A 25,554-nucleotide genomic window follows, 5' to 3' on the forward strand; every position below is an offset into this window, starting at 1 on the left:
TTGAATGCTCGGATGAACAGATCTAACTTCAGCTGCATATGTGCTGAGATATTACTGGTAGGAACCAACTGGTTACACCAGCTCACAGGGGATTAACGCGTCCATCGTGCAGGGAGGGGCTGGGTGGGGAGGGGCTGGGTGGGGAGGGTGAGGCTGGGTGGGGAGGGGCTGGTCACCCCGTGGTGCCCTTATAAAACTGAACGTTTAACCTACTCACGCCGGCTTGTGCCCGCCCTCACAGTTGGGCATATTTGCGGAATACACCACGCCGCCGTTGACCCTGGCCATTGACCGAGCAACCCAACGTTTCTACCAGCTCCCTCCGCAGGAATGTGTTTTCTTGACTGTTTCCATTCTTATAAAAAGTCCCAGAGGAAATTTTAAATAAACTATTGTTTTGATTTAACCTCCATGTTCAATGGTTCATATACATTACTACAAACTTGACATTGTCACACACTGGCATGGTAAAAAAGTGGTGTGTCCAGAACCATGCCTGGCCACCTTCATCTGCTCATTATTAATGCTTCCTCACTTCACCATGTAATTAATTTAAGATCAATCAACATAGCAGAGGCCCAAAATAAGTTAAGCTTTCACTTACACTATGTAACACGATTTTTGTACCTGGATGGCTCTTGTTATTTTTTTTATTGGTTATTATTCCCCACAAACTTTCCTTTTGTGACCAGGACTTTGCGTGAAGGAATGACACAAATGCACACGTTTTCTCATTGAAAATAGGTACATTTCAAAATTTCACTGTCCTGGTCACAAAAGCAAAGTTTGTGGAGAATAATAACCATTTCTGTACTTTTGAGGCATAAGCAATTAGGAAATAACACTTACTACCCAGGAACAAAAATGTCCTACACAGTGTTATTAATGGAGTGGATTATGAACTTTGTTTTTGTGTCCTGGTCACAAAAACAAAGTTTGTGGAGAATAATAACCATTTCTGTACTTTTAAGGCATAAGCAATTAGAAAATAACACTTACTACGCAGGGACAATTTTTTTTTGTTACACAGTGTTATCAATCATGTTTACTGTCGGCGATAATAACCAAACTAATTATTGAGTTCATAATGCAGTGAAATAACTGTGCTACAGCTAGCTCCCCACAAAGATAAACTCTTAAATACACATGCATTTCACATGGATCATTAACATCTGACCTAAAACGTCATTATTTCTGTCTGTGTGTCTGTGTACAAAACTTGCAAAGAATTTGGCTCACAAACCGTGGGGTTGACGTTTAAAAAAAAAAGAACCCAGGTACCACGCCATAAGCCCTGTATTGAGCCAGTACTATTCCATTTTCGCATCCGTCAACTTTAAAGTAGTTAAATTAACAATTTAGTGCTAGTTATTATTTATTTCCTTACGCCGCTCAGCGCGCGCCAAAGCACGCATTTGCGCATGCGCGATAGAGTTGACTGGGGGTTGCCCCGAGCAATGCATACGCATTCGTTGGGAGTGGGGGGGAATTATTTTTCGCGTAAAAAATGCAAAAGAATACACACAACGCCGAGGTAAATTATTCAAAGTGGCACGTCTTCTTCCCCCCCACCCCAATGTGTGCACTTACTAATATAGGGTTAGTAGATATTAATATTATCGCGCTTAGATACTATTATTGTAGAGCAGGCAGAGGGATGGTGGAGGGGGTAGCGGCCCAGCAACCAGCCTGCCAATGTGCCACCTCGGCCGGCTGGGCAATCTAGGCGAGGCCGGGGGCTCTGCACGGGACTAGGCCTCATGACGGCACTCCGTCAAATTCGTGCTATAGAGACGATATATACTGCTAGAGTCAGCATTTACTACTGTAGTGATAGCAGATACCACCACAGTCAGTATGCACTGCTGTAGTGAAAGCAGGTACCACCAAAGTCGGAATGATCTGCTGTAGTCATAGCAGGTACCACCACAGTAAGTATAAACTGCCGTAGTGAAAGCAGGAACCACCACAGTCGGTATTTGTAGAACTGCCTGATTATTCATGCAGACTTGAGCAGGTGCAGTGTTGTATGACATGAATTTCCCAGGCAGGTCATTTATTTTTGTGGAACATTTGCAAGGCCCCATTTCATGATGGAATTATCAAGGCACAGAACAAGATTCCCTAATTCCATCTCACTGAGTAGCCATTACCAAATCATCAGCAGATGTAACATGGTTGGCCAGCAGGGAACGATCCTTTAACTATAACCAGGCATCGATTAGCGCATAATTGTAACCGTAACGAATGCAATGTTTTTTTATATGACCTTCTCAAACTACATAGTTATTGAAGATGCTATGTAATGTAATGCATGGGGCCAGAGTGAATTTCTGTCACAAGCCATGTTGAACAGGAAATGGCTTGGACTCCTGGTCACGCATCGTTATACCGTCCTGCCCAAAATCATACAAATCCCCAAATCATGTGAGCAGAGGCATAGATGTGAAAACAAATAACCCAAAGCCCCAAGCCTCTTTATGGTACTGTAGGCCTTAATTAAATCAAGAATGCAGAGATCTAGTTTCTGTTGTAGTAAATAGCGAGAAAATACAGCAGCGCCTTGCATATCGCGGAGGTTACGTTCTTTGAAATTGCCGCACGAAAGATAAAAGCGCGATATTAAATACTTAAATCTTACCTAAGTAATGGCGTTAGGTAAACGTCAACTAAAATTTACAACATCATAATTGAATTAAGTACTGTACTGTATTCCAAATAAACTAAACAATTAAAATAAACACGGAGAAACCATATACAAAAAATATTCCAAGACAAAAATTGTATAAATCTATAAAGATAAAGCAGACTTTGCGCTTGTGTAGCTTTTTTTGTGAAGCAAATTGAGCCAACACACCCCAAACTTTCCACGCACACTCACGGGTGAGTTAGTGTTTTTTTCGCACTATTTTTAGCTTACCTTCTCATCTTCAACACCTATACCACCTGCACACTACAAACTCCCCGCTCCTCACCTCCCCCCCTCGCTTTCTATTGCCATGTGTTAAAGGCTGGGGCATTATCACTACTTCCGGTTTGCCACACATGCAAACACATTTTGATATTTCATCTACTTCACAATTCCACGCACTCACCATAAAATCAGTGTCTCCACTGCACTGCTATATTTGTTCTCACAGATCTACTTGCATGTCTGACAAGACTCGACAGGCTCACCAGCATAGCAAAAATGTCATCAACACCAAGATGCAAGTCCTATTGCTGTGGCAAGACATGCTCCATAAGCAAAACTCTTTATGTTCACAGTTTCAAGTGTGCCACGGAGAAGATGACTTCAGAGAACAATGTCATTCATGCTGACTGAACTCCACGAGGTCAACATGAGTGCCGCTTAAATGCACTCACAACATCTGAAGTCGCTGTCATTCTGATTGCTGAACAACATTTCACTCGAGGCATCGTCTTGCAACTGAGGAACAATACTCTACACAGAAATGAAACAGCGATCCTATGATGCTCTTCAATGTTTACTGATTTTCTGGCAAGATGATGGCTACAATTGACTACTTCGCCAAACTGATACAGCAACAGGCTTGCCAACACCAAAAAATATTTCCACCATGGACTTCTTTACCTTCAGGATCATGGTGCGAAACGGCAGCTTCAATCTCTTCTTGTGATGCAATAGAGCTCTTACACTAAATTGCTGTCGACATGTATGCCAAAATGTTAGCTTCATTCGATTAAACCCATCAGATGGAAAAACATCCAACATTGTCTATCCTGAAGCTCTCCAAGGGCAACGGATTTAAAAACTGCCCTCATTATGAAATAAACAAGCCCTGCGATTGTATAACACAACCGAAAACCCGTTACAAAAAATGCACATTTACCGACTTCCTTGTCAGAAATCAATTATTCTAACAAAGCCAGCATGGCAACACATTACTCATAATGTCTGATTACTGAGACCTGTGCGAAGCCGGGTAACTTAGCTAGTACTGAATAAATACTATACTGTCGATGATAATGTGTGTGCGTAAATGGGGGGCGGTAGTGCAATAGCGTGCTGAGATATAATCCCAGCGAGCCGATTTATATTTCCAGAGCCAAGCCACATTTGGGTGTCGCCTGATGAAGCTGGTTGTAATTACTGGCGAAACTTCGTACTCAAGATTGTAAATGTTGTGGCTTGGCTCTCCAACACACTGGTGTGCTGTACTAGTGACGAATTGACCACGTTCTGTTTACGTGACAACCCCTACTAGTTGGCTGTGTCGGGTGGTGGCGGGTTTAACGACACCTTGATATTTCGATTTAAAGCTTTCGTGACTGCAGGGATTCATCTTCTTGGTTTTTTCGGTAAAGTCACGTAGAAGGGAAGTAATAAAATAATAAAAATAGAACATAATAAAATCAAATAATTCTCATGACGTTTCGGCTACAACGCAAGCAGCCGTCTTCAGGTGAAGAATGAGACACTGCCAAGCTAGGAGCTTATATATAAGCTGAGTTGGAAGTGGAAGAAGAAGAGAGCCTTAACAAAAGAATGTGCATATCAAGAGGAATTTAGCATATTCATGGGAAATGCGTAGGAGGTGGGCGGGGGAGTTTCAAAGTCATATTATGCCCATGCATTATGCAGGATCAGCAGCACCAAAGGGAGGGGGGGGGTAGCATTAACAAAGGGAGGGCATGTTAATAGTATGTAGAAGCAATGAAACATGTGAATGGGAAAACGGTGGCAGGAGATCCGCAGCGGAGCAAATAATGCATTCCCTGTGGAGAACACAAGATACACAGTTAATGCCAGTGAGTGGATTGCGGTCTGAAAGTCACCATAAACGTGAACAACAATCAGTTAAGATCCGAAGTGGTTTATTACGTCCTTCCAATGATTGCTGAGCCAGAATCCATCTTCTCGGTTGAAATTGTCTGTGTGTTTGTATATGTGGATCGCCTCATGAACGAATCTCTCATGGTAGCCAGATGGCTTGCAGAGAACCTCTGTCTTGGAGAAGTCAATGTCATGTGAACCCACTGAATTGTAACAGTGATCTGCCACGGCTGAGGTGTTTGTCCTACCGTGTTTCAGGTCAGCTTTATGTCCACGGATGCGGTCCGAGACATTATGGAAGAGGTACGTAGATGACACTTTTGTCATCTGGCCACATGGCCGGCCTGCTCTAGACCAATTTCTCGACCACATCAATTCCATACACCCAGCCATCAGATTCACCATGGAAGTCGAAAAAGATGGCAAGCTACCCTTTTTGGATGTCCTAATTAAAAGGAGACCTGATGGTTCAATGAGCCATTCTGTCTACAGGAAAGCCACCCATACGGATGCCTACCTAAAACCGGATTCCCACCACCATCCATCCCAGAAGAACTCCCTCATCAAGACTCTATACCATAGAGCCCAATGCATCTCCGACCAGGAACACATTGCCAGTGAACTCAAACACGTACGCCAAGCTCTTAAGGCTAATGGTTACTCCGACTACACAATCCGCAAGGCCATCACTCCAACCGTCAAGAAGGATCCTGCTGAGGAGCCTTTCAAAATCATCACCTTACCCTACATTGCTGGGGTCACAAAAAAGATCTCCAAAATCCTGATTAAACACAAGATTCAGGTACGATTCAACACAGTACATAAAATCCGTGATCTGGTTCCGTCTGTAAAAGACGTGGTTCCAGACATACAGTACCCTGGCGTCTACAAACTAAGTTTCCTCTGTGGTAGCAGTTACATTGGAGAAACCAAACGACATGTCTCGGACGGCATCCGTGAACATAAAGCTGACCTGAAACACGGTAGGACAAACACCTCAGCCGTGGCAGATCACTGTTACAATTCAGTGGGTTCACATGACATTGACTTCTCCAAGACAGAGGTTCTCTGCAAGCCATCTGGCTACCATGAGAGATTCGTTCATGAGGCGATCCACATACACAAACACAGAGACAATTTCAACCGAGAAGATGGATTCTGGCTCAGCAATCATTGGAAGGACGTAATAAACCACTTCGGATCTTAACTGATTGTTGTTCACGTTTATGGTGACTTTCAGACCGCAATCCACTCACTGGCATTAACTGTGTATCTTGTGTTCTCCACAGGGAATGCATTATTTGCTCAACTGCGGATCTCCTGCCACCGTTTTCCCATTCACATGTTTCATTGCTTCTACATACTATTAACATGCCCTCCCTTTGTTAATGCTACCCCCCCTCCCTTTGGTGCTGCTGATCCTGCATAATGCATGGGCATAATATGACTTTGAAACCCCCCCGCCCACCTCCTACGCATTTCCCATGAATATGCTAAATTCCTCTTGATATGCACATTCTTTTGTTAAGGCTCTCTTCTTCTTCCACCTCCAACTCAGCTTATATATAAGCTCCTAGCTTGGCAGTGTCTCATTCTTCACCTGAAGACGGCTGCTTGCGTTGTAGCCGAAACGTCGTGAGAATTATTAGATTTTATTATGTTTTATTTTTATTATTTTATTACTTCACTTCTACGTGACTTTACCGAAAAAACCAAGAAGATGACACCTTGATATATTTAGACGATCTAACCCAAACAAACCTGTATTATGGATGTAAAGTTGGAGTTTGCGTGTCTCTCTCTCCCCGTGGTCGCGTGGATTTTACTCAGGATCCTCCGGTTTCCCCCTCCATATTTAGAGTCAACATTACCACGCGTTTAGAGTATTTGACTGATATACATTTCCACACGTTGATAAGCCACTTTGTTGTGGGTAGGTGGCTTATGGAAAAGAGCGGTATAGCTCAAGCGGGCTTGGCCTGATAAGATTCAAAAACTAAATACTTTAAAAAAATGTTCAAAGTAGTGAGCTAGATCAAGACAAATTAAACTTAAGCAGAGAATTAAAGCAAATGCAATCAGGCGAGGGCAGGAGGCAAGGCCCCGCGTTGTAATGTTCCAACCTGGACATCGATTTCATACTCGCTGCTACTCAATTGATATTCCTACGAGAGAGAGAAGAGCGAGGCTCTACCTGGGTAAACAACAACAACAACCACAACGATGTGAACTTCTCACCTTGGATCTCAGTGCAGTGCAGCAGCTTCCTGGTATCTCGTGACGTCACGCAGCAGCAGGTGACATGACGACACTTGCGGAGTGCAGCACACAATCCCCTTCCCCCAACGAGCTGCTGTTACTGAATAAATTATGAGCCAGGCCAATGTCGGGTGATGGGGCGTGGATTCTGAACCCGTCGCAATGAACTCGTGAATTATGTTAATGAGGTACCAGTGATTGGGCGTAGCTTTGCCCAAATAAGGATTTTAACTGGAACGGAAATCGGCAGTGACAAACCAGACGTGACATCACGCTCAAAAGCGCGGTGGAGGGGGTGTTGGGGGAGAATACCTTGGTGACATGACGTCACTAGCGAGGAACACCTCCCTCAGACGTCTCACACCGATGAGGTAATGCAGAGTGGTGACGTCAGAGAGCGAGATAGAGGGGGTTTGAGTTGAAGTTTATTTAGATTACTTTTCCATTGGTGCCTCTCTTGAACAGATACCCCTTGGGTGCGTGAGCTCAACAACAATGTGAACATTATTGTGTGTGTACACTGTGTGTGTGTACTGTACACACCGTGTGTGTGTGTTGTATATGCCGGGTTATGAAATTTTGTCAAAAATTATAAAAAAATAATAAAAATAGGAAAAGTGCGTAAATCGCGACAATTATGCTAATGGCAGTAATTATATACATAAATTATATTCATAGGGATAATCGTATTAATTTATGCGAATGCTTGCGATTATGTTAATGTGTGCAGTTATGATAATTAGGCTTAGCTTCGCTGCCCAGTGTCGTATTTATCAATCGGGATAAAACGATTATCTTTACATTTATTGATTATCTTAGTGTGTTTATGTTATGTTAGGTCTCCAAATTCATATCTCAACGCAGGATACAGTTCTTATAAATAAGAGTTTTGCATGGACTTGGAAAGAAACACTCAACCACTTTTGTGTTAAGCAATTTTAATTCTAAACAAACATGACACTCTAATATGGAAAGGCGAAAGCATACGTCAATAGATTCATCGGCAAGATTATGCAATTAACGAAAATGAATAACACACTTCTAACAATCTTATTAATAACTTGTAAGGCAGCAACTGTCTTTCACGATCAGTTGATATTGAACGCACCACCTTGAAATGGCAACCCTTTTCAAAACACAAAGATAACTTTTTGGAAGTCTTATTCGATTGGCGTGTTGTGTGCGTTGTCCCCTTGGAAAATGAATTTTAAAACATTTTTCGAGCCGGGAGTTGTGTTGTTAGCTTGCGGGGGGGGGGGGGGTATACCACCAGCAGCTTCCCGCCCTGCTCCCTCGCGCAGGCGTGTCTGCAGCCTTTGGCTCGCTCTCTCCACTGCTAGATGAGTGGCGTCGGCACGATGCGGTCCTTGAAGAGGCTCGGTCGCTTGACGCTCGGTGGCGCCCGGGTGGTGCTGCTCGTGCACTCGTGCGCTGGCGGCTGGCTGCGCTCGTTCGGTTGTGCTGGTTCAAGTTCAAGTTAATTTATTAGGTATAGTCCTGTGAGCCATTCGGCTCTTGAATCGGGTGCAACCGCAACAAACAAAAAACAAAAACATGAACAAAAAAACATGTTAAAGTGAATATGGGACTGAGTGCAAACAGAAAATCCAATTAAAGACAGCAAAATATTGCAGAAAAAACACTGTACACAAACGCTGTGTGCAAAAATCCCAGTGGGATGCAAGTCAAACAACCAACAACAACCACAAGACAACTGAGATTAAGGCCATCAGTCTAACTCCGTACTATAACAAACATGGTTAAACCAATACACTTTTCGAAATCACCAAGATAAAGCCATGGAAAGCAATGAAACAGTGATCATAGGAACTGTGACGGAATTTTCACAATAAATGGCATAAACAACATGTACTACCAAAACCCTGCAGCCATAGCTGGCTGCATGAGTCACTCCACAACAGCAGGAGCATCAATCGGAGTATTATAATTTTTCAATGCACCTTTAAGATCAGCACACTAAATCAAAACACAGGTCATACTTTATAGCGATCATCCGGAGCAAAACAGCTGGTGGCTGGCACCTTTGTGCTCTATGGCCGTTGCAGCTGTTTTGTACACAGCTGGATGACGAGTCGGCACGACGCTCGCCGTCGTGGTGCGCGATGATTCCGTCGTCGGATAGCGCCCAGCTTCTCCACTGCTGGATGACGAGTCGGCACGACGCTCACCGTCGTGGTGCGCAATGATTCCGTCGTCGGATAGCGCGCAGCTCCTCCACTGCTGGATGTCTTGTCTGTTCTCAGCGGGTGCTGGTCGATGTGTGTGTGTATTAAACACACGGCGCATTCGATGGTGCTCTCCTCTTCCTCACGGGCGGCCGATCAGGCTCTTTCCACTGCTCCGTTCTCTCTGGCGATGCACGATGGCTCTCGTCGCTCATCCGCTGTCTGCTGGTCCTCTGCGATGCTCGCTTGGTCGATGCTTGGCGATTTCCGCCATTTCTCCAGGTTGATTGCTTGTCACTCTCTCTCTTTCTCATTTTCTCCGTGCTCTCTCCTTGATCGTGCGGCTACTAGCTTCACACGGACACCCTCCCTTACTTCAGGGCTGCGTTGGCTCAGGCTCTTTCACGAGAGTGATAGCTGGAATTTCGCAAGCTTCACTCGCACTTAACCACACCTCGTCACTTCGTTCTGCGAGAAGCGACACCGGCCGTCAGTATCGGTGTTTGCTCCCTCGCGACGGCACCGCCAGCCGGGGGGAAGAAACTACTGGGCACGGGAGAACGATGAGCAAGGAACCCTGAGCAAGGGACAATGGGTGGGGGCATAACGGATGCTCCAGGTGGGCGCGTGATTGGTTGCGCGATGCGACGCCCAACGGCCTTTGAAGTTTAGATTATAAAGGTGGGAGCCCAGGGACGATTGGGGGAGTTGTCTACAACCTCCGGGCCATCACGACCCACTCTCTGCCTGCCATCCTGCCTCTTCAAACCACTCACAGCATCCGTGTGATTGGGCAAGTCTTCTCGTCCTTCTCTCTCCAACTCTCCAAGCGTCCGTGGGACGCCGCGCGTCCGGTTTCAAGGTACGGGGTAGGACGTTTTTTCAGTATCATCTCATTAAACGGGATGTCGGACGACGTCCACATTCTTAAGAGGTGTGTGATTTGATGGGCACCTGAAGATTCAGACTTTGCCCTATCACCACCTGATGGATAGGATGGTTGCATGGTGGCATGGAACCCTGTTGTCCAGGTTGTGTCGATGGGTGTATGCGGATTCTGTCTACCTGCGTTGGGTTTGCTTCCTTCGCAATTGAAAAGTTTTTTTCCACCAGGCGGGATCCCTTCATCTCCAGTTACCCAAGGGCCAGGTGGCTGATGTGTCCGACGAGCTGGGGGCATGTGTCCCCTGAGGTCGTGTCTCAGGGCTTTTCGGGTTGTCCGCCCAGTTTTCCAGTACCTGACACCCTCGACGTCACAGGTCGCATCGACCCGGGGTGGACTTGGGAGTTTGGAGCTGCCATCGCCCACCCCTCTGGCGCATGTCGGTTCTTCTCCTCGGGAGGGGTCGCACCCATTAGGCAATCTTTAAGTTGTCCCCGGGGCCTCCAGGGAGCCCAAGCCCATCTCGCCTGGACAAGGATCCTTTCAAACACTGTCTGCTTTAAATGACCCTTCTACGTATAATTACCCTGACATCGGTTGTTGGTGGTCACACACGCGAGTCGGATGAGTCATTGGCTGATCCTGGAGTAGGTGTATGCTTGTCTGGAGGTTGGACCGGCCCTTGTACATTTCTAAAAATTTAATTCAATTGTCTCTCGCCCATTCTTCGTGACGGTATATATTGTAGATATTGTATTTATTGCTCGTTCAGGGTTGTTAATTGCCGCTTGCTTTGTTGTTGGGTTTTTTGTAATTGTTGCACAAAATATTTTGGGAGGCATTATTTTGTTGTTGTTAACAGGGGTATTTTATCAGCCGGGGACAGCTGTTTTAGAAAGAAGGGGGGGGGGGGGTGATGTAGTGACGTTGGTGGTGTCATTATGGTTATGGCACCACCCACTGTCATAAGAGTGATACGATGCGCCTGGAACCTCTCTTGGGCACCAAAGTATGGCTTTGCAAGCAGGCCCTAGGAGGCAGTCCTGGTGATGCCCTGAGAGGGGACAAGTGGGGACATGGTAGTCTGGTTGAACCTGAGAGGGCACGTGACCAGGACAGAGGAGGGGGGCCCAAGGGGGGTTTGAGGGACACGTGATGCTCGGTCAAGATCCTTCGGGAATGGTCTCAAAGGGGGCGTGGCCGAAGGCAAAGCAAGGCCACGCTCAGGAGCATAAAGGGGCAGTCCCGAGTGTGTTCTTGGCTGTTCTCTGGAATCAACCCTTGGCGTTACGTCTCTTCGATCTTCGGTCTTTGCTCGGCCACGTGGGTCTTCCAGCATGTTGCCGACTGACCCGGTTATGTAGTTACCCTGTTAAAGTAGTTATTACTCTGTTAGGGTCTAGTTAGTGTGTACGTGTATGTAGTCAGCCCTGTTGGGGCCGTGTAATAAATGTGTTGCCTCCAAGTCAAGTGTGTGCCTCAGTATTCACCACTATACTTCTATGTTTATCAGAATAACACAATTACAAATTTGACTAGGTGACATTTTCTATAAGGCTGAGCAGGTGGCTTTGGTTATACTTGTGGCGTGTGTCCATTGGCCAGTTGATCCCGTGGAGGGAATATAAAAAACTAGAGGGGCCAGCACATGTGAAATGGAGTCGAGACAGATTTGTAATCATGAGTGAGAATGAGGTTGCATAGCATTCACCTTATTCACAGGCTTGACTGATTACATGAATGCATCTGGGGGTAGGCATCATCCAATCAGAGATGAGCTTGCTATACATGTGATTGAGCACGGACGTTAAAATAGTTGAAATGCAAAGTTTTCTGGTGTCTTTTAAAAATATACATTTAGGATCGTGTTTTAATGGTTACATGTGCATTGATAAGAGTATAAATGTTAACTGTTGGACATTGCTATTACAGTGTCCATCAGGTGTGGCCGTGCCTTTCCATACACTCCCAAGGTCTTTTTATACACACTTGATTTTTTTAAAGCAATCTAATATTTATTAGGTTTTATATACTTTAAAATGTTCATAATTTAAAACATGTTAAATGTCGCGCGTGACTGTTGCACTTGTTTGTTTTTAGTCCATTGGAGGGCGATATAATTGGTCTTAGCCTGACATTACTTTATGAATTTAACATCATGATGATGATGATAATGTCAGGTTTCTCTGCAAGCCGACTGTACATCATAGCTGCTGGCTGTACGAACACATATTACACATACTAGATTTGAAGCTTTTGTGACTGCAATGATTCATACTCTTAGGTTTTTTCGGTAAAGTCACGTAGGTAAAATATAATAAATGAAAATAACTAAATTAAATCACGACGTTTCGGAGGCAACACAAGTCTCCGTCTTCAGGTGGGACCGTCACAGCCAAAATTACAGTATCAAGTGAAAGGAAATCCAAGAGACAAGATCTTATATACTGATTAAGGGGAGGGGGGAGGGGCTTATCTAAATGTGGCAGTCAGGGACTTGGAGGGGGGGTTGGCGGGGCTAGAAGGTGAAAGTACCTGTTAAGCACCTCCGCAAGAATTACGGCCGGTGTTGGCTTCCAAAACCAAAAAAATACCTACGTGACTTTACCGAAAAAACCTAAGAGTATATTACACGTAGTGTAGTGTTTTTGATTTATAGTGCAGAGTATTTCGCCTGCATACATTACTTCACATCAAATGTGGGACCTAATCAGACCAAGATAAACTACACGAGAATCAAATACAATAACAGCAGTGTTGCAGGCCAGTCCTGCATGGCTGGACGCCTTGTAATATCTGAATATTACAACCTGGACATGGACTCCACTGCTTTCCTGGATTATCAAGAGCAAGTGAAGGTTTATTGAGATTCTTAGTGAGTAGCAATCTTTAGTTTATTTGGGACAGGTTGAGAAGAAATGTATTATGATTAGGTCCATGGAACCAGTGTAGTTGAACAAAGTACAATACATGAGGATGACAGAGGATCTATTCGGGAAGTGTTTTTTCAGGTAATTGTCAGTTCTCTCCCTTTGAAGGGTTCAAAATTCAAATGCGGCTGGCAGCTCTGGTTATTACTGCGGCTACAGTATCCTTAAAAAATATGCACCATCTGCTTCACAGTGGATGTTAAAATTCCTCCGATGGCATTCAAAATAAACCAAACTAGATTCGAAGCTTTCGTGACTGTAGAAATTACTCTGGTTCTTTCGGTAAAGTCACGTAGAAAATCAAATCATAATAGAATACGACGTTTCCATTGCAACGCAAGCAACCATCATAAGGTAAGAATGAATGAGAAAAAACAAACATAGTAAACTTAGAAACACAATGCAACACAACACAGAGCCGGACAACACAACAGCCAACACCCAATCTGGCTCACCACGCTCCTCCAAAGAATGACAAACAGAAAGACAGTGCAACTGTGTCGAGGCCTTAAATAGAGAGGGGGAGGAGTTGGGGCAGAGAGAGGGTGAGGGATTGGGGAAAAGGACAATGAGAGAATTGTGTGGAATTCCGGCCCATAGTGGCCGGAGTATAAACAATGGACTATAAACAAACCAGCACTGCTCTTGCTCTACATTAAAAAATTCCCCCCAAACCTACACATTGACAATCGGCTGGAATTTGTCCCGGGTTCCCTCACAGTCCAACATCTCCTCCCGCTATCAGCTGCCTTTATCGACGACCTAGAGGTCAAACCCTGGAGTCTTCATGTCACCTTTTCCCCTGACTATTTATCAAAGCTAGAAATGCCTAATGGCTATAGCATTACAAGCGATGGGCTTGTGGCACTGGGAATTCACACCTCGATTGCAGACTCTGCTCCTTATGTATGTCATTACGCATGCTTTGGTTTCAAAAACACTTCAAAGGCCTTCAAAGTGTACTTGACAGGGTTTCTTAATGTGTTCTCTGGCGGTTGTGAAGATTTGATGACCGTGCAAACGTTTAACCACACAAAGTGCACCTGATGGGCTCCTCTTCTGTGCGTGTTTGTGGTGCCACAACGACGGGGCCGCTCTGCCGAACCAGGGAGCCGCCCGGCTTCCCCCACCGCACTGCCCCCCATCACCCGCACGCATTCCCCCCCCCCATAGAGCTGGAAGGGAAGGTCACCTGATCGACCGGTTTTTATCCGAGAGACCCTTATCGGGATTAATTCTCACGGTTTCCGGCGATCAGGGAATTGGATGACCTCCCCGTGCTACGTGGCACCGCGGCGCTGCGGCCGGCCTTAATATGGTGTGGTCGCGGCGTGGGGCATTCGGCCACCGCGGTTGAGGCGCATTTCCCCCCACACACACCCCCACGAGTCGACGGGGCAAGCAGGGGAGGCACGGGACAGCATGAATAGCGGGCTCACAGGGGCTGTTGCGCATAGTCATGGAGGGTTGGGATAATTGCGCTTGAGCGCGCAGGCCCCATTGTTAGGGAGGGTAAGGGATTAATTAGGATTTACGCCTTGCACGCAGCACACTGATTAGCATATCAACAGCGCCCGGGGAACCGCCGTGCACGGGCTTGGGGTGCACGAGCCGATTGTTCAGCGCAGCATCCCCTTTGAGGTAGGGAGGATAAATAGAGGAGCGGAGAGGGGAAATCGCCCCTTCTCTCCAGGCCAGCGGACCAGCAGGGGTTCCAGCCAGCGACCCGGACGTCCGTGCGACGCATCGAGGTACGCTGTTAGCGCAGAGAGCAGCGAACCTCCGCGGGCACCAAACAGTGAGTGGGGAGGTGAAGTAGGGTATCGTAAGCCGATAAATAGGGAATAGGTACAGGTTTAGTGGAATAGGCCAGCCTCGTCGACTCACTGATTCAACATCAATCCGCAGGTGGCCTATAATAAATCATTAATAGCGAAGCGTGGTCTCGCGTGATCTTGTCGTGCAGTGTGAGCGTGTGGGTGCGCTGTGTGCACAGTGGTTCGCCACGTGAGTGAGCGCTGCGCGGAGCTGAGCGCGCGGGTTGCGCGTGGGTACGCAGTGATTCTGTAGTGCTGCGGCTCGCCTCGGGGGAGCGCTGCGCAGAGCGGTGCGAGAGTGGGTGTCGCGTGTGTTCACTCCGTGTGTGATACAGGTGCGCGAGTATAACGTGAGTTGAGTTGGAGTGCGCGGAGCGGCGTGTGTGTGGGCGTGCGTGCGTTCGCTCCGCGTGGGTTGCAGGCGCGCGATTAGGAAAGGGAAGTATCGTAGTAGAGAGGGGCAGAATACTAATCGGTAATTAACCATGCCCATTACGCGGACCCGCGGTGGAGGGGAATCCGCGGGCGACGGCTCCCCCGCCATAGGTGAGGAACTTAGCAGCGGGGGGGCGATTGATGATGCTAGCCCGGCCGTTAGCATTATCGAGGGAGGGATCTCGGGGGCTAGTGACCCCCACATATTGGTGTCAGAAGCGGGACGATCCCCCGCACCCCCAAGGGAAAGAGGCCCCCCAACCCAGGTTAAAATCAAATGCACATTTACGGGCAAAGGAATTCCATCATGGAAATCGTTTGCCCGCAGCATCAGGGGGGCTAAAAAGGTTAATGGGTGGTCGGATGAGGAGGCGTTGCAGCAGTTAGAGATACATTTAGATGGACGGGCAGCTGACTTTGTGGAAGCTTTGCCCGCAAGCACACAAACTCAGTGGGAAAAATTAATGTGCGAACTCGAACGGCGCTTCGGCGCCTATGACGAGGAGGAGGCGCAGGCGGCCTTAGAGGCACGCCGCCGCCAGCCCGGCGAGGATCTGCGAGATTACGCCGAGGACGTACGCATGTTGACCCAGCTTGCGTACCCGGAGCACGAGGCGAAAGTAATTGAGAGCCTCGCCGCCGGGAAGGTCCAGCGATATTTGGCACGCACCCCGTGGTGGCAGCCAAATATAGACGGTGCACGCCTCTCCTTTAACACACTTGTCGAGCGCGCGCGTAAATGCGAGAAGCTCTCTGGTGAGCGCGCGCAGCCTCGAGGGAGGGGACGAGAGTGCGCCGTAGCGAGCCTACTCTCGGACGAGGAGGAGGAGCTCGCCATCGCAGTAAGGGGACGGGCAAGGGAGCCCCAGAGACCCAGCGAAACAACTCCGGGGTGGGTAGCTGGGTTACAGACCGGCATCGGAGATATGGATGGTAAGATAACCCACGTAGGTGAGAATATGACCAAGCTGAAATCCTCCGTTGAGACCATCCGATCCGAGATGGGGGAACTAGACTCCACGGTAGGAGGGCTAACTGGAAGGATAGCGCTTCTAGAAGCAGAATATGAGCAGCAGCGCACTGGGGGAGGAGGGAGTGGGCAGAGAGCCCACCACGGAGCCGCCACCCCTCCCCGGGCGTGTTATGTGTGCGATCGGCGAGGGCATCTCAGGAGGGACTGTCCTCAGGTCGCCCGAGCTAGACAAGAGCTAAGGTCAAACACTAAGGCCCCCCTAGAGAGGGGACCGCCGGTGGGTGAAATCGACGTAGCCCCGACACAAACAAGCTGTGAGAATAATGGCGAGCGAGTGATCTCCACACAGGTTCCAGCAACAACGCCCACAGAAACGGTGACTCCTGGCGACTGGCTACGGGAGCTGGTGGCGGGGATCACGGGGGCCACGTCGCTGGTGAAAGGGGAGGTTAACGGAGTGCGTACCCGAATCCTGCTGGACACGGGGGCGGTGGCCTCGCTCGTGAGTGCAGCGCACTGCAGCGCGATCGGGGTCGACGTGCGTCACCTGCAGGCTCCGGACCGCGCGCTGCACACTGCGAGCGGAGCCGGAATGGGGCTGCTGGGGAAAGCCACCCTAGAGGTCCGCATAGGCAGCCAGGTGTGCACGCAGGAGTTCTACGTGTCGAGTGCGTTGTGTCACGAGTGTATCGCAGGCACCGACCTCCTAGAACGGTTGGGACTCAACGTGCAACCCCGCCAGCGATGCGCCACCATGGAGAGCAACGGCGAGCGGATACCGTTCCTGGGACGAGAACCAACGCGCCGCCGCTTTGCACCTGTGGCCGCTATCCTGACGACGGCAGTCACCATCGGCCCGCTCACCGAGATGCTGGTGCCGGTGGCAACATCCCCCACCGACCCCGCGCTCCGACCATCAGGGGAGGTAATGCTAACTCCTCACCCGGAGTTGGCAAAACGGTATGGGGTTGTGGGATCCGCCACGTTGGTAAACGCAGATGGGGACCGATTGTTTATGCGGATGTTTAACCCCCACAATACCCCCGCGATACTGCGACGGCGCACCCCGATAGCCACAGTACACCCCCTGCCCGCACGGAGAGGCCGCGCACCAGCGGCAAGAGCAGGGCGCCCGACCCCGTATGGAGCCCCCCTTCTACACTGCGGGCTCCGAGGTGTGGCTGTACACTCCCCGCGTCGGTGCCGGACAGGTGGGGAAGCTGACCACCTACTGGCGAGGACCCTGGATTGTGAGACGGCAGATCTCACCATGGACGGTGCTGATTCAGGGAGGAGAGAGGGGCCGGGAGATGGTGGTCAACATCCGCCGACTGAAGCCGTGGCGAGCAGCCCCCGAGGGGGGGAGCCCCGCCGTCCAAGTACCCCGAAACCCCGGGGTCCCCCCACCCCCCGTGCCCGGGGGCCTCGCGCAGTACATGGGCCCCACGGAGCCCCGGGCTCCGAGGGGCCCCGGGCGGGGCCGGGGGCGACGAGGACGGCGACCCTTAAACCCCACCGCCTCTGAGTTTGTTCCCCAGCCCGCAGGTGCCAGAGGCCGAGGGGAGCCGTTGGAATGGAGGAGGAGACCACCGCCGGAGCCCCAGGAGACGGAGCCGCCACCCCCGAGGCCAGCCACAAGGGCCGGGCGAATCCCGCGGACCCCGCGGCGATACCTCGTGGGGGCAACCCAGGCGAGGTGCTCCAGTCAACCCGGGACGGGGACTGGCACCCCGGGGGGCTATGTGGTGCCACAACGACGGGGCCGCTCTGCCGAACCAGGGAGCCGCCCGGCTTCCCCCATCGCACTGCCCCCCATCACCCGCACGCATTCCCCCCCCCCATAGAGCTGGAAGGGAAGGTCACCTGATCGACCGGTTTTTATCCGAGAGACCCTTATCGGGATTAATTCTCACGGTTTCCGGCGATCAGGGAATTGGATGACCTCCCCGTGCTACATGGCACCGCGGCGCTGCGGCCGGCCTTAATATGGTGTGGTCGCGGCGTGGGGCATTCGGCCACCGCGGTTGAGGCGCATTTCCCCCCACACACACCCCCACGAGTCGACGGGGCAAGCAGGGGAGGCACGGGACAGCATGAATAGCGGGCTCACAGGGGCTGTTGCGCATAGTCATGGAGGGTTGGGATAATTGCGCTTGAGCGCGCAGGCCCCATTGTTAGGGAGGGTAAGGGATTAATTAGGATTTACGCCTTGCACGCAGCACACTGATTAGCATATCAACAGCGCCCGGGGAACCGCCGTGCACGGGCTTGGGGTGCACGAGCCGATTGTTCAGCGCAGCATCCCCTTTGAGGTAGGGAGGATAAATAGAGGAGCGGAGAGGGGAAATCGCCCCTTCTCTCCAGGCCAGCGGACCAGCAGGGGTTCCAGCCAGCGACCCGGACGTCCGTGCGACGCATCGAGGTACGCTGTTAGCGCAGAGAGCAGCGAACCTCCGCGGGCACCAAACAGTGAGTGGGGAGGTGAAGTAGGGTATCGTAAGCCGATAAATAGGGAATAGGTACAGGTTTAGTGGAATAGGCCAGCCTCGTCGACTCACTGATTCAACATCAATCCGCAGGTGGCCTATAATAAATCATTAATAGCGAAGCGTGGTCTCGCGTGATCTTGTCGTGCAGTGTGAGCGTGTGGGTGCGCTGTGTGCACAGTGGTTCGCCACGTGAGTGAGCGCTGCGCGGAGCTGAGCGCGCGGGTTGCGCGTGGGTACGCAGTGATTCTGTAGTGCTGCGGCTCGCCTCGGGGGAGCGCTGCGCAGAGCGGTGCGAGAGTGGGTGTCGCGTGTGTTCACTCCGTGTGTGATACAGGTGCGCGAGTATAACGTGAGTTGAGTTGGAGTGCGCGGAGCGGCGTGTGTGTGGGCGTGCGTGCGTTCGCTCCGCGTGGGTTGCAGGCGCGCGATTAGGAAAGGGAAGTATCGTAGTAGAGAGGGGCAGAATACTAATCGGTAATTAACCATGCCCATTACGCGGACCCGCGGTGGAGGGGAATCCGCGGGCGACGGCTCCCCCTACATAGGTGAGGAACTTAGCAGCGGGGGGGCGATTGATGATGCTAGCCCGGCCGTTAGCATTATCGAGGGAGGGATCTCGGGGGCTAGCGACCCCCACATATTGGTGTCAGAAGCGGGACGATCCCCCGCACCCCCAAGGGAAAGAGGCCCCCCAACCCAGGTTAAAATCAAATGCACATTTACGGGCAAAGGAATTCCATCATGGAAATCGTTTGCCCGCAGCATCAGGGGGGCTAAAAAGGTTAATGGGTGGTCGGATGAGGAGGCGTTGCAGCAGTTAGAGATACATTTAGATGGACGGGCAGCTGACTTTGTGGAAGCTTTGCCCGCAAGCACACAAACTCAGTGGGAAAAATTAATGTGCGAACTCGAACGGCGCTTCGGCGCCTATGACGAGGAGGAGGCGCAGGCGGCCTTAGAGGCACGCCGCCGCCAGCCCGGCGAGGATCTGCGAGATTACGCCGAGGACGTACGCATGTTGACCCAGCTTGCGTACCCGGAGCACGAGGCGAAAGTAATTGAGAGCCTCGCCGCCGGGAAGGTCCAGCGATATTTGGCACGCACCCCGTGGTGGCAGCCAAATATAGACGGTGCACGCCTCTCCTTTAACACACTTGTCGAGCGCGCGCGTAAATGCGAGAAGCTCTCTGGTGAGCGCGCGCAGCCTCGAGGGAGGGGACGAGAGTGCGCCGTAGCGAGCCTACTCTCGGACGAGGAGCTCGCCATCGCAGTAAGGGGACGGGCAAGGGAGCCCCAGAGACCCAGCGAAACAACTCCGGGGTGGGTAGCTGGGTTACAGACCGGCATCGGAGATATGGATGGTAAGATAACCCACGTAGGTGAGAATATGACCAAGCTGAAATCCTCCGTTGAGACCATCCGATCCGAGATGGGGGAACTAGACTCCACGGTAGGAGGGCTAACTGGAAGGATAGCGCTTCTAGAAGCAGAATATGAGCAGCAGCGCACTGGGGGAGGAGGGAGTGGGCAGAGAGCCCACCACGGAGCCGCCACCCCTCCCCGGGCGTGTTATGTGTGCGATCGGCGAGGGCATCTCAGGAGGGACTGTCCTCAGGTCGCCCGAGCTAGACAAGAGCTAAGGTCAAACACTAAGGCCCCCCTAGAGAGGGGACCGCCGGTGGGTGAAATCGACGTAGCCCCGACACAAACAAGCTGTGAGAATAATGGCGAGCGAGTGATCTCCACACAGGTTCCAGCAACAACGCCCACAGAAACGGTGACTCCTGGCGACTGGCTACGGGAGCTGGTGGCGGGGATCACGGGGGCCACGTCGCTGGTGAAAGGGGAGGTTAACGGAGTGCGTACCCGAATCCTGCTGGACACGGGGGCGGTGGCCTCGCTCGTGAGTGCAGCGCACTGCAGCGCGATCGGGGTCGACGTGCGTCACCTGCAGGCCCCGGACCGCGCGCTGCACACTGCGAGCGGAGCCGGAATGGGGCTGCTGGGGAAAGCCACCCTAGAGGTCCGCATAGGCAGCCAGGTGTGCACGCAGGAGTTCTACGTGTCGAGTGCGTTGTGTCACGAGTGTATCGCAGGCACCGACCTCCTAGAACGGTTGGGACTCAACGTGCAACCCCGCCAGCGATGCGCCACCATGGAGAGCAACGGCGAGCGGATACCGTTCCTGGGACGAGAACCAACGCGCCGCCGCTTTGCACCTGTGGCCGCTATCCTGACGACGGCAGTCACCATCGGCCCGCTCACCGAGATGCTGGTGCCGGTGGCAACATCCCCCACCGACCCCGCGCTCCGACCATCAGGGGAGGTAATGCTAACTCCTCACCCGGAGTTGGCAAAACGGTATGGGGTTGTGGGATCCGCCACGTTGGTAAACGCAGATGGGGACCGATTGTTTATGCGGATGTTTAACCCCCACAATACCCCCGCGATACTGCGACGGCGCACCCCGATAGCCACAGTACACCCCCTGCCCGCACGGAGAGGCCGCGCACCAGCGGCAAGAGCAGGGCGCCCGACCCCGTATGGAGCCCCCCTTCTACACTGCGGGCTCCGAGGTGTGGCTGTACACTCCCCGCGTCGGTGCCGGACAGGTGGGGAAGCTGACCACCTACTGGCGAGGACCCTGGATTGTGAGACGGCAGATCTCACCATGGACGGTGCTGATTCAGGGAGGAGAGAGGGGCCGGGAGATGGTGGTCAACATCCGCCGACTGAAGCCGTGGCGAGCAGCCCCCGAGGGGGGGAGCCCCGCCGTCCAAGTACCCCGAAACCCCGGGGTCCCCCCACCCCCCGTGCCCGGGGGCCTCGCGCAGTACATGGGCCCCACGGAGCCCCGGGCTCCGAGGGGCCCCGGGCGGGGCCGGGGGCGACGAGGACGGCGACCCTTAAACCCCACCGCCTCTGAGTTTGTTCCCCAGCCCGCAGGTGCCAGAGGCCGAGGGGAGCCGTTGGAATGGAGGAGGAGACCACCGCCGGAGCCCCAGGAGACGGAGCCGCCACCCCCGAGGCCAGCCACAAGGGCCGGGCGAATCCCGCGGACCCCGCGGCGATACCTCGTGGGGGCAACCCAGGCGAGGTGCTCCAGTCAACCCGGGACGGGGACTGGCACCCCGGGGGGCTATGTGGTGCCACAACGACGGGGCCGCTCTGCCGAACCAGGGAGCCGCCCGGCTTCCCCCACCGCACTGCCCCCCATCACCCGCACGCATTCCCCCCCCCCATAGAGCTGGAAGGGAAGGTCACCTGATCGACCGGTTTTTATCCGAGAGACCCTTATCGGGATTAATTCTCACGGTTTCCGGCGATCAGGGAATTGGATGACCTCCCCGTGCTACGTGGCACCGCGGCGCTGCGGCCGGCCTTAATATGGTGTGGTCGCGGCGTGGGGCATTCGGCCACCGCGGTTGAGGTGCATTTCCCCCCACACACACCCCCACGAGTCGACGGGGCAAGCAGGGGAGGCACGGGACAGCATGAATAGCGGGCTCACAGGGGCTGTTGCGCATAGTCATGGAGGGTTGGGATAATTGCGCTTGAGCGCGCAGGCCCCATTGTTAGGGAGGGTAAGGGATTAATTAGGATTTACGCCTTGCACGCAGCACACTGATTAGCATATCAACAGCGCCCGGGGAACCGCCGTGCACGGGCTTGGGGTGCACGAGCCGATTGTTTAGCGCAGCATCCCCTTTGAGGTAGGGAGGATAAATAGAGGAGCGGAGAGGGGAAATCGCCCCTTCTCTCCAGGCCAGCGGACCAGCAGGGGTTCCAGCCAGCGACCCGGACGTCCGTGCGACGCATCGAGGTACGCTGTTAGCGCAGAGAGCAGCGAACCTCCGCGGGCACCAAACAGTGAGTGGGGAGGTGAAGTAGGGTATCGTAACCTGATAAATAGGGAATAGGTACAGGTTTAGTGGAATAGGCCAGCCTCGTCGACTCACTGATTCAACATCAATTCGCAGGTGGCCTATAATAAATCATTAATAGCGAAGCGTGGTCTCGCGTGATCTTGTCGTGCAGTGTGAGCGTGTGGGTGCGCTGTGTGCACAGTGGTTCGCCACGTGAGTGAGCGCTGCGCGGAGCTGAGCGCGCGGGTTGCGCGTGGGTACGCAGTGATTCTGTAGTGCTGCGGCTCGCCTCGGGGGAGCGCTGCGCAGAGCGGTGCGAGAGTGGGTGTCGCGTGTGTTCACTCCGTGTGTGATACAGGTGCGCGAGTATAACGTGAGTTGAGTTGGAGTGCGCGGAGCGGCGTGTGTGTGGGCGTGCGTGCGTTCGCTCCGCGTGGGTTGCAGGCGCGCGATTAGGAAAGGGAAGTATCGTAGTAGAGAGGGGCAGAATACTAATCGGTAATTAACCATGCCCATTACGCGGACCCGCGGTGGAGGGGAATCCGCGGGCGACGGCTCCCCCGCCATAGGTGAGGAACTTAGCAGCGGGGGGGCGATTGATGATGCTAGCCCGGCCGTTAGCATTATCGAGGGAGGGATCTCGGGGGCTAGCGACCCCCACATGTTCTCTGTTGTCGGTCAAGATTTGATGACCATGCAAATTAATTCCAAGACTCAGTGCACAGTCATCACATCCCGTGGATGAGGGAAGTTCTGCTCTTGGGGAGTTCTGCTCTTGGTGAGGTCAGAAACCAGATAGGGAGGTGCTGACTTCACCCACTCGTGACTTTGGTGACGTCTTCAGGAGGAGGCTTTAACATATTTAAGTAAACATGTGGTAAGCAGTGGGATAGATGGACAGTCATTTAAACAGATATTAAAGTACTCTTTGGGTCTTTTGGTAAAGTCACGTAGATAAAAAAATAATAAAAAATCATGACGTTTCGATCGCAACATGAGCAATCGTCTTCAGGTGAAAAAAAAACAGCAGGCGAACTGCTGAGGCAGGAGATATATATATATTTCGTGACTTTAGCGAAAGACCCACAGAGTATGAATTTCTGCAGTCATGAAAGCTTTAAGTCTAGATATTCAAATTCAATAAAACCTAGGCTAGAACACAAATCGGTAACAAAAATCCATTATGCATTTCAAATGTGGTCTTAAAATTACCTCCTTGCTATGAAACAGATCAGCTGACACGACGTTTCTTTCATTTATCGGTCTCTCCACGAAACAAATAAATGTTTTACACAAACTATAAATAGCAGTCTTCTGGGAGTGCATCATTGATTCAGCGCAAGCCACCTGTGGACCGGTATTGGTGTAAAATGTCTGAACAGCAGTCAGGCTTGCTTCAACCAATGGTTATGAACATCTAGATGTTAATCAGCAAGGAGCATTCCTAGTCTTAGTTCGAGAAAATCAAAAAAACACGTAATACAAAATTATAATTCGTGTTGTGAAGAATGTATCTCCGAAACGTAACTTAAGTTGTATGCTGATGAATGGTGCGAATGTTCCTTATTTCAAACACAATGACTTTTTCCAGAGGCAGATGCTTCCTCAATCACGAAAATACCAGTTGACCCATATCACAAGAACAACAGCTCTCACGTGAGTTATCTGTATAGGTTACTTCCAAAACACACACTTTCTCCTACAATCACGTATTCCATGTTTGACCTTATAGACAAAATGTTAAATGTACGCACAAAATCAGACAAGTAATAATTAAATTATAAATCTAAATTATCGATAGGCATATTGACAATGTAATTACTGCACTGAAATGTACTTCATCATGTTATATAATATTTACAAGTTGATCTCTGTCGGATGAGGCTTACACCTGCAGCACTCAGATTGAGGAAAGCCAAGTGGTAGTGCACTCTTTTTGTTGCGGAGGTTCAAGGCTCAAATCCGACAGGCATCCCTGGTTAGTCCAGGAACATTAATTACAAATATGCACCGTCTGCTAAACAGTTTATCGATTGTAAATCATACTATTGGGTCATTAAAACGCGTAAGCGATTGCATGCTGTCGTTGTGGTAAAAATTTGGCAAATTCGAAACATTACCCACAAATTACACAAGTGAGATTACACATCAATCATTGCCCCCTACTGACAGACTCATGCCCACATGCAGGCTGGTGCAGGGCCACCTTATGCCACACAGGGGCAGCTGTCACTTGGGGGTGCTTGTTGTATAGTCTTGAAAAAAATGCATTTTATGAAAGTGCGCTCATTTATGGAAATATGTACATTTATGCAATTATGCAAATTATGGTCGGCTTTGTTGCCTAGGGTGTATTACCCTTTTAAAGTCCTTTAAAAATTACAATATTCATACGAAACGTGCTAAAGAAACATGTGCCCAATGCCAAAAGTTGACGATTAATTCATTAGTAAGTTATGCAATTAACGAAAACAAATGACTAAAATGTAACTCAAGGGACAGCACAATGCTTTTCACGATCAACTAATAGTTAACGCACCACCTTGTGATGGCAACCCTTTTAGAAAAACACGAAGATAACTTTTTGGAATAATCTTATTAGTTCTAATATACATGTTATGTGTGTGGGTGTGTGTTGTATTCTTGCTAACTGTTGAGTTAGCAGCTTCCGAGGTGCAGCGTTCCTTGTACCGAAAACGCCTGAGGTCCCCAGGAGGAGCGCTGGGTCTGTGTGTGTCGAACACACGGTGGTCTCGGCTGCTTCGTCAGTCTCTCTCCATCGCTGGGGTGGTTGCCGAGTCAGCACGCTGGTCACGCTGTCGGCGGTGCCCGTGCTGGCAGGGATGATAGGTCCGGCTCCATCTGCATTGATGTGCGCGATCATCCTGTCGCCAGACACCGCTCGCAGCTTGTTCGCT

At 50.9% G+C, this 25,554-nt stretch overlaps 1 protein-coding gene and 1 pseudogene across 1 annotated transcript in view; one reads left to right on the forward strand and one right to left on the reverse strand.

The window, feature by feature from the left end:
- LOC133361624 (zinc finger protein 664-like) overlaps positions 1 to 25,554 on the forward strand; it is a 346,361-nt gene that overhangs the window by 298,788 nt on the left and 22,019 nt on the right. The gene's annotated exons all lie outside the window — the stretch shown is intronic.
- LOC133361584 (zinc finger protein 271-like) overlaps positions 1 to 25,554 on the reverse strand; it is a 44,365-nt pseudogene that overhangs the window by 2,906 nt on the left and 15,905 nt on the right.

The sequence above is a fragment of the Lethenteron reissneri genome, unplaced genomic scaffold (genome assembly GCF_015708825.2).
Source record: "Lethenteron reissneri isolate LAM-NWPU_2019-01 unplaced genomic scaffold, ASM1570882v1 scaffold_115, whole genome shotgun sequence".
In the NCBI taxonomy this organism is placed as follows: domain Eukaryota; kingdom Metazoa; phylum Chordata; class Hyperoartia; order Petromyzontiformes; family Petromyzontidae; genus Lethenteron; species Lethenteron reissneri.